This window comes from Scyliorhinus canicula, chromosome 7 (genome assembly GCF_902713615.1).
Source record: "Scyliorhinus canicula chromosome 7, sScyCan1.1, whole genome shotgun sequence".
Classification (NCBI taxonomy): Eukaryota; Metazoa; Chordata; class Chondrichthyes; order Carcharhiniformes; family Scyliorhinidae; genus Scyliorhinus; species Scyliorhinus canicula.
Window position 1 is genome coordinate 164,797,781 of NC_052152.1, and position 16,704 is coordinate 164,814,484.

Consider the following 16,704-nt stretch of genomic DNA (forward strand, 5'->3'; position numbering starts at 1 on the left):
GAGAAGAAGAGAACCACCCAAGAACCAGTGTGACAGCTTGGCCCTAGTAAGGATGAAAGTGATGGTGCAGCAAACTACCCCAAGGATGAACCCAGTAACCTTCCCGGGGGAACTGAGGAAACTACCTGTACGAAGGCACCTTCACAAAATGAGAGTCAACCGGCTGAGGTTCAAACCAAAGTTACCTCTACTGTTGAAGCACACGTTAGTGAATTGTGTCGCTCTCAAACGATTAAGAAGCTCCCTGACCAACTTACCTTATAACAGACTGTTTTGAGAGACACCTGTATATTTTTGAACACAGTTCCTTTGTTAATTGAAAAATGTTAATCAAGAGCATAAATGGGGCCAGAGTGCGCGAACCCCGGGGGGGTGGGTGGGGGGGGGGGGGGGGGGTGGAGCGTGTGTTTCCCAGTCAGGTAGGAGTTTGGCGTCTTGGAACATGGTAACTTTTGTCTCACTCTTTACATTCTAATTACTTTATTAAACCGTTCATTTGTTAATTTACCAGATGGTCATCCATATGTCAGGACGTTGTCAGAGGCGGCACGGTGGCATAGTGGTTAGCACTGCTGCCTCACAGCTCCAGGGACCCGGGTTCAATTCCGGCCTTGGGTGACTGTCTGAGCGGTGTTTGCACTTTATCCTGTGTCTGCGTGGGTTTCCTCTAAGTGCTCCGGTTTCCTCACACAGTCCAAATATGTGCAGGATAGGAGGATTGGCCATCCTTAAATTGCCCTTCAGCGTCCAAAAGGTTAGGTGGGTTTACTGGATTTTGAGGGTAGGGTGGGACGTCGGCTTAAGCAGGGTGTTCTTTTCAAGGGCTGGAGAACCGAATGGCCAATGGGCCGAATGGCCTCTTTCTGCATTGTAAATTCCATGATTCTATGATTCTACAGATGGTCCCCCTCAGCGTTTACGTATTTGGGTACTTTTGTTACTTGCTCTTTGTATGGGATTTGTGTCCTCTTGTAGCCGATCCGTCAAGGGGAACAGCTGTTCCCTATCTACCCTGTCCATGCCTCTCATAATCTTGTGCACCTCGATCAGGTTGCACCTCAGTCGACTCTGCTCCAGCGAAAACAATCCAAGCCTAACAAACCTCTGTTCTTAACTAAAATTTTCCATCCCAGGCAACATCCTGGTGTAATGCCTCTGCACCCACTCCAGTGCAATTACATCCTTCTTATAATGTGGCGATCAGAACAGCACACAGCATTCCAGCTGTTGTCTCACCAAAGTTCCACACAACTCCAACATGACGTCCTTGCTTTTGTAATCTATGCCACAATTGATAAAAGCAAGTGTGCCATATGCTTTTTTCACCACCCTATTAACCTGCCCTTCTGCCTTCAGAGATCTATTTACAAACACACTAAGGCTTCTTTGTTCCTCAGGACTTCCCAATGTGGTGCCATTCATTGAATATTTCCTTGGCAAATTGCTCTTTCCAAAGTGTATTACCTCACACTTTTCAGGATTGAATTCCATCTGCGACTTTTCTGGCCATTTGACCATCCCGACATTATCTTCAACCCAAGACTCTCAGCCTCACTGTTAACCACCCGGCCTAGCTTTGTGTCATCCGCAAACTTACTGATCTTACCCCTCACATAGTCATCTAAGTGGATGGCACAGTAGTACAGTGGTTAGCACTGTTGTTTCACAGCGCCAGGGATGCGTGTTCGATTCCCAGCTTGGATCACTGTCAGTGCGGAGTCTGCGCGCTCTCCCTGTGTCTGCGTGTGTTTCTTCCGGATGCTCCAGTTTCTTCCCACAAGTCCCAAAGACATGCTTGTTAGGTGAATTGGACATTCTGAAATTCTCCCTCAGTGTACCCAAACAGGCACCGTAGTGTGGCGACTAGAGAATTTTCACAGTAACTTCATTGCAATGTTAATGTAAGCCTACTTGTGGCACTAATAAAGATTATTATTAAGTCATTTACATAAATGACGACTAATAGGGGACCCAGCACAGATCCCTGTGGTACGCCCCTGGACACTGGCTTCCAGTCACGAAAGCAGACGTTTGTCTTCACCCTCTGTTTCCTGCAGCTCAGCCAGCTTTGAATCCACCTTATCAAGTTCCCTCCTTACAGGCCTTGTTGTTTCTCAGAGATTTCAAAGCTGTACTTGTCAAAAGTGAAAATCCTATAATAATTATGACTCTGAACTGGAAGAGAGATCTAATTTGACTTCCGCTCTCTCTCCCATCAGGGAAATCCGGATTTCCCAACAAATCCTACAGACCATTGATTTGATATCTTGAGTATGAGGTCTTTGTACACTAGGAGATACATTTAGTGGTGCTTCCTTATGACCTATTGAGCAACTATGTCAACAATTTGATATCCCAAAATACTCCTTTTCCTGATATCTACAACTCAGAGTCTTTATCCTCAATAAGACATCTTTGCTTCTTGCTGCTATTGTCTCCCCGGTGGAAACAATCCTGATATCCACAGAACCTAAACCATTAATCAGCAGGTCTTATGGCACTTTATGTACTAGATCCTGTGTGAATATGCCAGAGACTCTGTGGTCTTGGGAAAAAGCCCTTGCTGTGAACATCGATGAGGAAACCTGGGACAAAATCTGGGAAAATGTCAATAGAATCTCAGTCTGTAACAGAACAAAGGAGACTCCGTTAAAAACATTGCAGCTTCTGCATATCACGCCACATTTAAGACAGAGATTTTATCCTACTATATCCTCACTGTGCCAAAAATGTGAAGTAGTCTAGGGAGACTACACACATCGGGGGCTTTTCTCCAGCAGCGTTAAGCCCAGTGCACATTCGCCATGCCGGGAGAATAGTGGGAGAGCCCCTAAATGGGGTTCACACCATGCACCGACCAGAGCACGATGCTCCACACCCGCTGACGTAATATGGTTCACTCCCTCGTTGGGTGTGAACTAGATTAGCATATTTAAATCAACAAGTAAATATATTTGCTCTGTTTGGAACCAGATTCTCCGGGATGCTGGTATTCTCCCCCACTGAACGGAGCAGCGCGAGGCCGATGGGAATGACAACTGGTCTTCACCACCGGAGACCAGACATGATGGCCATGCCGAGGGGTGGTGAGATGGCAGGATAATGCCCTAGCACTGCCTCCTGGCACCCAGGATGCTGGGTCACTGCCAGGGTGCCAGGTTGGCACAGCCCAGGACAAGGTCATGAAGGGGTTGGGCAATGAAGGGGTGGGGCCATGAATGGGGGCGATTGAGGAGAGGCATGAAGGGGCATGAAAGAGGGCCAAGTGAGCATTTGGCAACTCCATTATGGACGTTGCTCACCTGCAGTCGGATCACTGGATCCGGCGATTGAGGGAGGGGGTCTAATGCTGTCTCGAAGAGACGGGGTCTTTGCTGGTGAGGAGGGGGCAGGGGCTGAAGGGAGAGCCTTTAGGGGTCCCTAATGCCTGAAGTCTTTGGTGGGGTAAGGGAAGAGGGTTTAATGGCAACGAAGATGGTTGTGGATCGTGGGGTTTACTGAAGCCCAGATGCCTGTGAAATTGGGGGTGGGGAGGGGGGCGTTGCACGGTTTTGAGATCAGGGCACCCTTTCAATACGACGCCCAATCTCTGTGAAGCCGGGCTTGCCAGCATCGTCGGGTGCCACACATCATTTTTTCGAGATGTTTCATCCCTGGCCCCCAAAAAATGACCAAATGTGGGAAGACCGTGATGGGACACATGCTGGAAAAGCCAGAGCGATTCGCACCAAAATGACACGTAGTTATTTTTTTGGAGAATTCCTCCCATTGTACCTGGTCCTGTCTCAAAATTGAATCCTACTGGTCTGGGGTACTGAGAGAGCTTGAGAAAATACACAATACCGCCTTAGAATGTAATCTCTCAGACAGAACAATAATTGCGTTCATGAAAAAAGGCTGGATAATATCCTAACAGTTGCAGTACGGCAAAATAACCTCTGCTCCTGGATCAGCAACAAATTTTGATCAGTTGGCATAAGGACCATGGAATGTATCCCAGTGGAATTCCTGAACTGCGTCCCCCAATCCAAATCAGATGCATTCCGAAAAGTATGGGGCCCCATCTCAAACAATAGGTTCCGTAATGTCTGACTTGCTCCTGAAAGGTTTTTAATGCACTATGTAACACTGTCTTTAACATGCTGTACGTGAGGATGTGCACCATTTTTCCATGGGTTAATGGCTTTATTCTTTATCCCTCCCATCCTCTCACTTGTCCTTCAGATTTTCTTTTATACAATTGGGAGTACCGGGCATAATGATTAAGCTGGAACAAATATGTTGGTGTCTCCTGCCTTTCCTTGTCTTTATATATGGTGAAATATTAATATTGTACTGTACCAGTTTTGAGGGTTTGTTGCGTTCTTTAAAAAAATGGAAAAAACTCTGATTAAAATATATATTTTTTTAAATAACTGGAACACTGGTCTATGTTTGCTCTCTATTTCTACTGTGCAAGTGTGTGCTGTGATGATCACAGCTGAAGACCATCGACTCGGTATCCCTGCCCTTGCAGGTAAGAAAATCTTTTTCTCTCATTGATGGTAACAAGTCAAGTCAGCAAAGCCACAGGCGAAAAAGGGAATAAGATAACACTTTTCTGTTAAGCTGCAGAACCAAATAGCACCAAAAAAACTGCTCAATTGCTAATGTCGTTGTCTAACAGCCGCTACGCGTCACCACCTACTCCTCATGGCCAAGCCAAAGGCTGATTTGAATGTCCATTTCAACTTTTATTTTTGGATTCACTTCCCATTTCCAATCTGTGTATATATGTTGCATTTTATTATTTTTTCTTCACGTTTTTGTAAGTAAAAGACTCACTCGTTGTTTAACTCAAAAAAGCCTGGTTAAATTGGCTCCTTTTGAAACAATAAAACATTTGGCCTGGGAAAAGGTATTCGGGGGCAGTGATCCCTTTTAAGTTAATCTTGCTGTGACCAACCGCGGGTGTTGAATAAAGAAAGGGAGCCAGCTCATCTCTCCTCACCCGAGGCATAACATTTTGGGTGTATCTCACCCGGAACAAATTAGGGGGCCTCGCCTAGGGACCGGTCATAACAGATTTCCCACCTGAAAGATGGCACTTCGGAAACTGTGGCACCCTCTTAGGATTGCGCTAGGGTCTCAGCCAATGTTATTTGTGCAAGTTTTTAAATTGGACTTAAACATATACAGCAGGATTTTCTGTCGGTGGGATCCATTGCTTCGCCGGCAGCTCACTCATGCCTGTGGGTTTCCCGATGGCATTGGGGTGGCCACAGTGGGCAATCCCATTGGCTGGCTGCTGGGACAGAGGATCCCGCTGCCAGTGGGGGCGCGCCATGCCAGAAATGGGTCTGGTGGGATGGAGAATCCCACCCATAATATGCCATCAATTGTGCCAAACTTACATTGACCTGGAATCTGAAAGGACAAACAAGATGTCGAAGATACAAATAACAGAGTATCAAAAGGAGTGGGGGATGGGAAAAGGGAGGAAAATTTAAATAAAAGACAGAAATAACAAAGTGGGAAAATAAATATAGTAAGTATAAATAGGCTGGATTCTCTGTTCCCCCATCTGTGTATTGCTCAGCGGCACGCCGTTCTCTGGCAGCGGGATTCTCTACTCCTGCCGCTTGTCAATGGAATTTCCCATTGAAGTCAGCCCAAGCCACTGGGAAACCCACGGGCGCGAGTGCACTGCCCGTGGGAACAGAAAATCCCAACGGCCGGAAAATTCCAGCCATAACGTCCCCTGTAAGTAACACAGGAAAAGATTGGCCCCGCTGCACAGATCCCAGAAACAGAGCTGAGGTAATTTGGGAAGACTTGGGGTCACAAAAGGTGAAGCAGCTAAGTTTAACAGAGACACAAATGAACAATAAATTATTTCTTATTTTATTTACATGATCATGTAATACATTTAGACCTGCTGGTGCTGGGTTTGATCTTTTCTTGACCAGTGTCACATTTAATTTATACACCAATATGCAATACCAAAGCTAATAATAACTGATTTGTAAAAAGATGGGTGCTGCTAAAAAATAAAGAGTGCATCTCTTACCTTGCAATGTCAATTCCATTACATTTGCATAATATCTTGAATGTGGGAACATTCTTCAAAGCATAATCAATTTAACTTAATGCAGATGTCACTTTTTGAAAGAAAATAATTTGTATACAGTTTTCTGTGCTTTCTATCCAATTGTAGTTCTCGCTGTATCTTTTGTGTTCTTTTATTTCAAGTACTACTCCTGGTAACCATTATGAATCAGAACAGTAGGTATTCTAATCTTTGTGAGGTAGTAGACACTCTGTTGCTTGGACGTATTGAGGCAACACTCCAGACATTAGGATAGAGATGGTAGTCTGGACTGATAAACAAAGAAGCAGCAAGCATTTGCTTCTGTTCTCTTCAGAGTCCCTCTATTTCCCTCTTTCTTCTCTCCTTCATTGACATCCATTCCACCTTCTTTGCCACATTTATCCCTTTCTCTTCTCTGTAAGTGTAACCTTTAACTTTTTATTGCTGCCGGAGAAGCAACACCAGTCACTGGACATTGTAGGCAAGAACTTTGGCCGGGATTCTCCCTTCTGGGGACGCAGTCCACCATTCCGGCGTCAACAGCCCCGAAAGTGCAGAATTCTCTGCATTTTTGGGGGCTAGGTGGGCAGCGGAGGTGTTGCCGCCGTTCCAGCCGCCGCAGAAGGGCCAGCGTGATCTCGCGCATGCGTGGAACGGCCGGCGTGATTCTGCGCATGCACACACCGGTTGGCATGTTTTTGCACATACGTGGGGGGTTCTCTTCTCCGCGCTGGCCCCCGGGTAATATGGCGGAGCCCAACAGGGACCCGGCGTGGAAGAAAAAAGTCCCACCATGGAACAAGCCCGCCCGCAGATCGGTGAGTCCCAATTGCGGGCCAGGCCACCGTGGGCCCCCCCCACCCCGGGGTCGGATCCCCCGGAGCCCCCCCCCCCCCCCCAGGACCGCCCCTGTATACTCACCTGCCAGGTCCTGCCGGTGCGTGAGTTGAGTGATTCACACCGGCGGGACTGGCCAAAACTGGAAGGCCGCTCAGCCTGTAAGGGCCCGGAGAATCACCGGGGGGCGGGGTGGGCTGCTGTCAACAGCCCCCAACTGGCGTGGCAGGATCCCACCGCCGCCCGATAAAGGGTGCCAAAGAATAGAGCAGCCAGCGTCGGGGCGGGACTAGCGCCTCCCCCCGGGATTCTCTGACCAGGTGGGGGGGGTCGGAGAATCCCACCCTTTGTTCTGACAAGAGTTCCTGGTTACAGGATGCATGGTTCGTGTGACGATGGCACCGATACAGGTAGCATGAAGGAGTGCATGGAACCCAGCCAGGGCAAAATAAATGACAGGCAGTACACCAGAAAGATTTATGTTGTACTATTGCCAGAGGTGCAGGGAAAAAAAACCATCTGATTCAGCAGGGTCCACCTCATTTTCCTCCGAGTGCCACTGCCAGTACCATCATTATGTAGTAATTATGTTATAACTGAGATTGTACATGCTACCCATGAATACTGATCATCATCATTAACCAAACTACAATTAAGAATTAATGCCATGACAATCACCAAGGGGACTATGCATTATACGGCATGAAAGCAGTGGAGAAGCATTCATCCACAGGGCCATAAGTTTGTTGATACTGAATAAGTCAAATTATACTTCAATCATATGTAATTAAAGGATTTTGTGAGGTTTTTGATGGTATTTGGCATTCATCTTTCCACGATTCGGTTAGTTTATCTGTGAAACCACAAAAATTGGTGGCCTTGCTTGTCGGATCTCTGCCTCTTTCATGACACTAGACTGGGTTGCGATTGTCAAATTCTAATTAGCATTAAGGAATAGCTAATTCGGTCAAAGGGAGCATTGCTAATCAAAGTGTCCATTGAAGTTAAGAAAAGGTTTTCTCTGTGATCTTTGCTGACAACAGTAAACTTCCTTAAAGGGTGTTGGATACAATTATTTTGATTCGGTATTTTCCTACATTGCATCGGCCTTTGCATTTAGTATAGCTTTTATTAATTGGTAAACAGTTTACTAATTTAACTGAACTGCTCTAATTTGGACTCTCTGCATCCCCAATTTGAAACATTCCACCATTGGGAGGGTGGGGCTTTAGGTACCTAGGCCCCAAACTCTGGAATTTAATCCTCTCCTCCTCTTCATCAAATTTTCTTCCTTCAAGTAACTCCTTAAAACCTACCTCTCCAACCAAGCCATTAGTCATCCTACCTAATTCTCCTTGTGTGGCTTGGTAACATTTTGTTTTATAATGTTTCTGTGAAGTTCCTTAACGGCACTACATGAATCTAAGTTGCTGTTGTGCCCTCTGTAGGTTTCAAAACAGTCCCCAAATGAATAGTCTATAGCATATACATCTGTGTACCTCCCTCCAATGTGAAAAACAGCCATTAACCACAAATTTCTGTTCTCTATTCCTTAGCCAATTTTGCATCCATGTTTCTACTGCCTTTTCTACCCCAAGGGTTTCAAGTTTGTTAATAAGCTTAATACACCGTGCTCTATCCAATGCCCTTTTAAAGTTCACTGCCCAACATCAACTGTACTAACCTCATTCATCTTCTCCACTACCTCATCAAAAAACTGTGCCCAGTTAGTTAAGTATGATTTACCCTTAAGAAACAGGACAGCACGGTAGCCTTGTGGATAGCACAATTGCTTCACAGCTCCAGGGCCCCATGTTCGATTCCGGCTTGGGTCACTGTCTGTGTGGAGTCTGCACATCCTCCCCGTTTGTGCGTGGGTTTCCTCCGGGTGCTCTGGTTTCCTCCCACAGTCTAAAGATGTGCAGGTTAGGTGGATTGGCCATGATAAATTGCCCTTAGTGTCCAAAATTGCCCTTAGTGTTGGGTGGGGTTACTGGCTTATGGGGATAAGGTGGAGGTATTGACCTTGGGTAGGGTGCTCTTTCCAAGAGCCGGTGCAGACTCGATGGGCCGAATGGCCTCCTTCTGCACTGTAAATTCTATGATATCTATGAAACGTGTGCTGTCTTTCCTCTATTCACCCATACTTGTCCGTGTGGTTGTTAATTTTCTCCTGGGTGTTGTTTCTACAAAGTACATTATCACTGATGTTAAAATGATGGACCTGTAATTGCCAGGTTTAAACCTCTCCCTGTTTTTTGAACAGATGTGCAACATGTGCAAAGCTCCAGTATCATGGCACGGTTGTGGCCAGCGTCACTATGATTTCAACCTTTATTCCCCTCGTAGCCCAAGATGCACCCCTCTGAATTGATCCATTTGAAGTATCGGGGAGGCAGTGGCGCAGTGGTATTTTCACTGGACAACTAATCCAGAAGACCCAGGGTGGTGAACTGGGGATCCTGGTTTGGATCCCGCCATGGCAGATGGTGACATTTGAATTCAAAAAAATCTGGAATTAAAAGTCTGATGGTGACCATGAAATGATTGCTGTAAAATCCCACCTGGTTCACTAATGTCCTTCAGGGAAGGAAGCCTGGTCTGGCCTACATGTGACTCCAGACACTCAGCAATGTCGTTGATTCTTAACTGCTCTCAGGAGTGGGCAATATCTGTTGGTCCAGCCAGCGATGCCCACATCCCATGAACACATTTTTAAAAAGCTTTTCTCTTTGTCCATTTTTATCTCAAGCACATCCTTTACCACAGCTTTACTAGAGTCCGCTTTCATGGCAAACACCAAAGAAATCCAGAAATATCGGTCTGTGATTTCCTGCTCTTCCAGACCATACATTTTTCATATCCCCAGGGATGGAAATTTTCTTAAATCACTTGATTTGATGTTAACTTCTACATCCATTAGTCTCACTTGAAAAGGCTAAGCCTTGTTGAATGAGACGTGACCAGAGTTCCGACAGTGTACAAAGTTCATTATTGCTGCTTGAGAATTCCCTCTGCTCCTGCAAAAACATATTTTATATTGTGAAATATCCTATTTTGCCATTATCACAAAAGTTCCACAGTTTTTGAAAATTATTTTAAACATTTATGATATTTTAGCTTCAACATTAAATCCGTTGGTACGTCCCAACCGTCATTTCGTTGTCTCTAAAATTATTTTAAAAATGAAAGATAATCAATGATTTTTACTTCCTTATTTGCCGCCTGTGACAATTCTTCGGCTGCAAGTACCAGAGATTCCCTTTGCTTGATGCCAGAATCAAACTTACGTCAGGAAAGAGAAATCCACACTAAAGAGTTTTCTAAACTCAGGTCAGCAGTGAGTTCCATCACTCCATAACATTTCGGCCATTATTTGGTAGTGGTAAAAATGTCTCCTGTAGTATTAGAGTGTTTGGAACTGTAAGGGTTAATGTGTGACTGGGGAAACAGTTATGATGTAGAGAGTTACACGAGAATAGTAGAATGCACAAGTGAGCCTGGTAGAAGTCGACATGAAGTTAAAACCTCATTAGGATTGTACCCTGTGTATATAGTTACGTGTTATTAATGAACAGTTATTGTTTAGCCATACAAGCCTCTGGATCTGTTCATGAGACAAGATACAACGTGGTGGCAGCAGGTTAAGGATCCCAAAATCCCTAAGAATGAAGAAGTAAAGAAAACTGCAGTCTGACCTAACTTGAAGACCTTGAATGCACAACTGGAGCTCTCCTTAGAAGCTCCATTCCAAGTGTGGAGGCTGAAGGAGAGAAGAAATATCCACTGTGCAGCATAAGAGGTTAGGGGCAGTTTACTAACTTGAGGAAGCCAGCGGTAGTAGAAGAGAGATATATTTAAATATATACAATATCCTGCCCATAGCTCCCACTCCCGTCCTTGCCGGGAGAACTATGTACATCAGACCCTGCTTTAAGCCAGCTTTTATGTAAGTCTGTAACAAGCTCTAGCTGGATGGTCCCCTATCTGGGAAGCTTGCACTCTATGGGTCCGATGGGGAGATCAACAATGGTTTACCGTGGATCTCGTGGGGGTTATAACACCCCTCCCCCACAAAGTCTTAACGTTACCCTTCAGCTGCCGATAGTGGGGCTTTCTGTGCCACTTTGCCCGAGTCTGTGCTTCCATTTGCGGCAACTCTGGGTCGGGCAGTGCGTATCAGTTTGTCGTCCACTGTCCCCGGACACGACGTGGTCCGTAGGTATAGATATTTCAGTATGTATTTCCGAGACGGCACATCCTCCTCCTGCTGGACCGGGTGCTGGGGTCTAGACAGTTGGGTCCCCAAGCTGGGGGGTGGTTCCTGGCACAGGAGAGACGTTAATTCTGCCAGTTGGACGTCGTGAACCATGGGCTCCCGCTTCTTCAGGTGGTCCAAATGCTTCTTTGTGTTATTGTGCTACTTTTTGCCTCCTGATGCACCTCCATTTTCCTGCCGAAGCTCAAAAATGTGAGACTTAATTGGGTTCTAAGCCATTGGCCCATCAAAAGTTCTGGAGGGGCGATTCTTGTTGTCACGTGTGGCCTTGTGAGGTAATTAAAATTGAACTGCACCATTCACATGTCCATGGAACCCATGTTGTTTTTTAATGCCCCTTTTGAAAATCTGGACCACCCTTTCTGTCAGGCCATCGGAAGAGGGATGATACGGGACAGTTCTAATGTGCTGGCTGCCATTTTGCTACGTAAATGCAGCAAAGTCTTCACTAGTAAATGGCGTCCCATTATCCATTGCCAGAACAACATGGGTTCCATGGACAACAAGCACTGGAGATTTTCCACCGTGGCCTGGACATTGTAGAGGCCATCCTATACACCTCTAACCACTTTGAGTGGGCATCCACGATGATGAAGAACATGGATCCCATGAAAGATCTGACAAAGTCCGCAAGTAGTTGCACCCATGGACGTCCTGGCCATTCCCATAGATGTAGGGAGGCCGCCGGCGGAAGTTTCTGATGCATGGACCTCTCAATGCCCCCATCAATGCTGGGTCATCAGACATAACACAGGCCAACATGTTCATCTTCGAGGCACTTGGGTGCCCAGTATGTAGGTCTTCAGCAGGGACTCTTGACCCTGCAATGAGATTACCATATAAGCTCCCCACAATATAAACACTGTCTTCCATGCTACGTTTTGAGAACTTCTGGGCAATAGGCCAGAGGGCTACAGGTAGGGCCCCCGGGCCCCTCCGCTCAAAAGCATGAGGCAATGTTTTGCCAGTCACGGATCCTGCTGCGTCCTTGCGCGCAAATGAGTAGCCATTACCGGCAAGGTGGCCATAAAGTGGAGGGTTTCAACCACTTCACCCACCACTTGTAAGGATGGGGCACTTACGGGCAATGGTAGATGATTGAGGATGTTGGCATGGACAATCTGCATACTTGGGCAGTGTCAAAATGAATATTCATATGCAGTGAGTAGAAGTGGCCAACGCTGAATTTGAGCTGATGAGATGGGTGGGATTTCCTTCTCCTCCCTAAAAAGGCTGAGCAGTGGCTCATGGTCAGACACAATGGAGAAATGCCTCCCATAAACATATTGGTTGAATTTCTTGACTCCAAATATTACCAGCAATCCTTCCGTCGCAATTTAAGGGTAATGTCACTCAGCGTCTGCCAGGGTCCTCGAAGCGAGAGCAATGGGGGGTTCCATGCCTTCATCCCATCCATGGGCCAGCACCGCCACAATGCCGTAGGGGGAGGCATTGCAGGTCAGGATTAGCAGCTGAGCTGGATCATAGTGTATGAGGAGTGGCGCGGGCGACAGATGCTCTTTTACTCCGGCGAATAGTTTGTCTTGAGAGACCAAACCAGAACCACTCCTGGTGCTTCTTCAACAATATGTGGTGTGTCTTCCACTGGGTGTAGACCATCCATGTCCTCCCTGTAACCTCAATAAGTCACCACTTTGGTGCAGAACACACATTTGCTCCTCTTTAGCTGGACGCCTACTTGGGAAAGCCGCTGGAGTATTTCTTGCAAGTAGTCCATATGCTCCTTCTCAGTGCTGCCCATGATAAGCATTTTGTTCAGATGGACAGCCACCTTCGGCAGACGCTGCAAGATATTCTCCATTACCTGCTGGAAAATCGCCAGGGCCGATGAAACCCCAAATGGGGGGCAGGTTCTTTCAAATGATCTTTTATGGTCGCAAATTCCCTGGACTCAGGATCTAGTTCTATTTGTAAATAAGTGTGGCTCATGTCAAGCTTCGTGAAAGAACTTCCTCCAGCCAGTTGTGCGTACAAATCCTCCATTCTAGACATCGGGTACCGGTCCAGGCATGAAGCTCTGTTCATGGTGAGCTTAGAATTCTCGCAGAGTCTGACAGATTTGTCAGGCTTCACTACTGGCACCAAGGGTATGACCCATTCTGCAAATTACACTCATATGACCCCAGATCCTTCAGGTGCCAAAGCTCCACATCAACTTTGGTAAAGCATGCAGGTCTCACCCTAACATAGTGGGGCTGAGTATCAGGATCCCTGTAGATATAGGCCTTGGCTCCTTTTATCGTGCCCAGGCCCTCTTGGAACACTTTGGGGTATTTGCCCAGTATGTTGTACAGATTCCCAATGCCACAGGTCTCTTAACCAGTCTCGCCCTAGAAAATTGGTCCCAGTTTCTGTACCACAAGCAAGGGAAGATGGAGCAACTGCTGCCCATGTGTTACCGCAGTCATGGTGGTCCCCACAATGTTCAAAGGCTCACCGGTGTATGTCGCCAACTTCACTTTGGTGCCACACAATGTCAGTGGCAGGATCCTTGCGCGGAGTCACCAAAATGTCCGATGGTCGACGATGGAGACGGCATCATTATGGGCTGACCATTAACTTGTAACATGCCCCAGATTGGTGTTAATTTTGGGGCTGTGAAGCAGTTCAGTTGCATCAAACAGACCCCCTCATCTGGGGGGCCGATGTGCAAGGCTCTGGTTTGTGGAGATCTTGGCGGCTGCTGTGGACGCCGTTCTCTGCCCCGGAATGCATGACTCCGCCCATGATGAGGCCTCCAATCAAACATTTGGCAATGTGGCCGGCTCTCCCCTTCACCCTCGGGTGAGTTATCTTATCGGGCAACAGTAGCTCCCGAGAGCCTGACCCGACTGCGGAATTGTCTCTGGGGCTTCCCTTTCGGAGGTGATCTGACCAACCGGCATTATCATGACGTAGTGGGAGTTTGAAATGGAGGGCGGGCCAAACTATATATAGACACTATAGTTCATGGACCCCTGCAGCCCCTGCACGCCTGGGTAGGATACTCTCAGCCACGGCGGACGGGAGAACTGCCGGGCCAAGCGCGATTCGCGCGACACCGCTCCGCACCAGTCCGCCGATTCTCCAGAGAGAGGAGAATCAGTGGCATTGGCGCCAGCGCGGTTGGCATAGTGCCGGTCGGGGGCCGCTCTACTTGGCCCATCAGGCAATTCTCTGCCCGGGATGGCCCGAGTGGGCGCGAATAAAATCCGAGTCCCACCGGTGCCGTCCACATGTGGTCTTACCCGGCGGGACTTTGGCGTGCATCCTTCCAGGGGTGTCTGGTGGGGGGAGGGGGGTCTGACCCTGGGGAGTGCCTCCACTGTGGCCTGGCCCACAATCGGGGCCTACCGATCAGCGGGCCGGCCTCTCACTGGGGGCCTCTTTTGCTCCGCGCCGGCCCCTGTCGCCCTATGCCATGTTGCGTCGGGGCTGGCGTGGGGAAGGAAGCCACCGCGCATGCGCGCAATCGTGCCGGTTACAGTGTGCAAGCCTGCATTCACACTGGCCGCAGCGCGCATGCGCAGACCCGCGGCGCATTTTCGAGGCCAGTTTCGGCAGCTGGAGTGGCATGGGTCACTCCAGTACCACGCAGGTCTACTGAGGGGCTCGGAATTGCTGCTCCTGGGGGCCTGCTGACGCCATCGTGAAACGCGATGGCATTTACGACGGCGTCAATACTTAGCCTCAGGATCAGAGCATCCCGCCCTCTTTCTCAGCGTGTTCCCGGGACGGCAAAAACTTGATGGCCTGCTTCAAGTCCCAGGTAGGCTCTGTCAGCAGCTTCCTCTGAGTGGCCGTGTTGTTTATGTCATACACTAGCCTATTCCTCATCAATTCAGAAAGGGAAAGCCCAAACTCGCAAAGCTCACTTAGACATCCTAGGTGGGTCAAGAAATCAGTGACCGATTCATCTGGAGACCGCATCGCCGAATGAAACCTATACCGCTGCATGCTCACAGAAGGCTTCGGGCCATAATGTTCAGCAACAAAATGACCAGTTCATCAAATGATTTGGAGTGCAGTGCAGCCGGGTAAGTTAGACTTCTTATGATTCCAAAAGTCAGTGCTCCAGAGGAGGTCAGGAGGATGACTTTCTGACAGTCTTCCCTCAAAATCCCATTAGCCTGGAAAAATACCTCATGCGCTCAGCATACTGGCTCCAGTCTTCCAGGCCTGCATCAAAGGCTTCCAGTTTCCCAAATGGTGACATCCTGAACTATTATGTCCACACTTCACGTGATAGTAATCAACTAGGCGGCTAGACGAGTCCCGAGTTTCTTTTTGTCCTCTTCGCCAATTTAGTAACTTGAGGAAGCCAGCAGCAGTAGAACTGAGATATATTTAACTATATATGATATTCTGCTCAAGGCAATAAGTGGCTCCCACTCCGGTCCATGCTGGGAGAGATAACCACACCAGACTTTGCTTTGGTCTGGTTTTTATGTAAGTCTGTAACGAGCTCCAGCTGGATGGCCTCTACCCCATATCTGGGAAGCTTGTACTCCACAAGTCCTATGGGGAGATCAATTGTTTCCCCGTGATCTATAAGTGGATTCTTACAGTTAGAATACAAAGTAAAGAGAAGTCAGAGCAAAACAAAACTTCAATTCAATTCTCCAAGCTTAGGAAAGCAACTAGCTGGCCAAAACAATTTTTTCCAAAGATTTTCTGCACTCTCCCTGAAGGTTAAAAGGGCTCGGTAGTCGTGTCAGGAGCCTGCTTGACAAGCACAGGTAGAAAAAGAAATCAATTACTGCTGTGCCATTTAAAAAACAATTAAAGCTGTGAAAAACTTAGAAGAGCCACAAATGGTGCTCTGGAGCAGATTATTATATGAAATAATCTCAGAAGACCCAGGTTCAGCATGATCATGATCATTTCGCCAACGTGTTGGGAGAGCATAACCTCAGAGAAGGATGTTTGGAGTTGACTCCTGAATGTGACGTAGGCAAGGCATTAGGGTGAAGTCTCCTCCGGTGGGATTCTCCGTTCTGCCAGCAAATGCACCCCCACCTTCAGGTTCATGGGGGTGTGGGGTGCCCATGAATGGAAACCCCTTTGGCCGGCGGTGCAAACAGAGAATCCCACTGTGAGCCACGGAGCGCCACCGCAGAACAAGCGGCTGAGGAGATGGAGAATTCACCAAGGTATGTACATTTGAACATTGTCTGGTTCAGACAAGTTGTAGCTGATCATATTAACAGAGTAAGTATTTTTCACCCTTATCCTTCTATGACTCCTCTCTAATCTCTTCCCTTGTTGCTAACCGGCTCAATTCCAATAGCTGTGTCTGCTGCTACTTAATGTCATAGAAAAGAAATTGCAGACTGTAAAAAACAAGTTACTAATAAGGCCTTGCAGGTATCTGTGTCCGCTGCATGTCAGCATGCTGCTGGGTGATGTCTTTACCCTGAGTGTGGCGTCTTCCTTAACCTTTCCAAACACTATGTAAGTTCCAAAAACTTCTCGAAGATCCTTAAAAGACTCTGGGCTGGATTCTCCGATTCTGAGA

General features: G+C 47.4%; 1 protein-coding gene across 3 annotated transcripts in view; it reads right to left on the reverse strand.

Moving 5' to 3' along the window:
- LOC119969496 (fibronectin type III domain-containing protein 11-like) overlaps positions 1–16,704 on the reverse strand; it is a 289,739-nt gene that overhangs the window by 215,181 nt on the left and 57,854 nt on the right. Inside the window, exon 1 of one of the 3 annotated variants that reach the window (XM_038803183.1) lies at positions 6,050–6,179. The exons of the other annotated variants lie outside the window; for them this stretch is intronic. The gene's annotated coding sequence lies outside the window, so the exon portion shown is untranslated. Of the gene's footprint in view, positions 1–6,049; positions 6,180–16,704 lie in introns of those variants that run through there. 3 annotated transcript variants of the gene reach the window in all.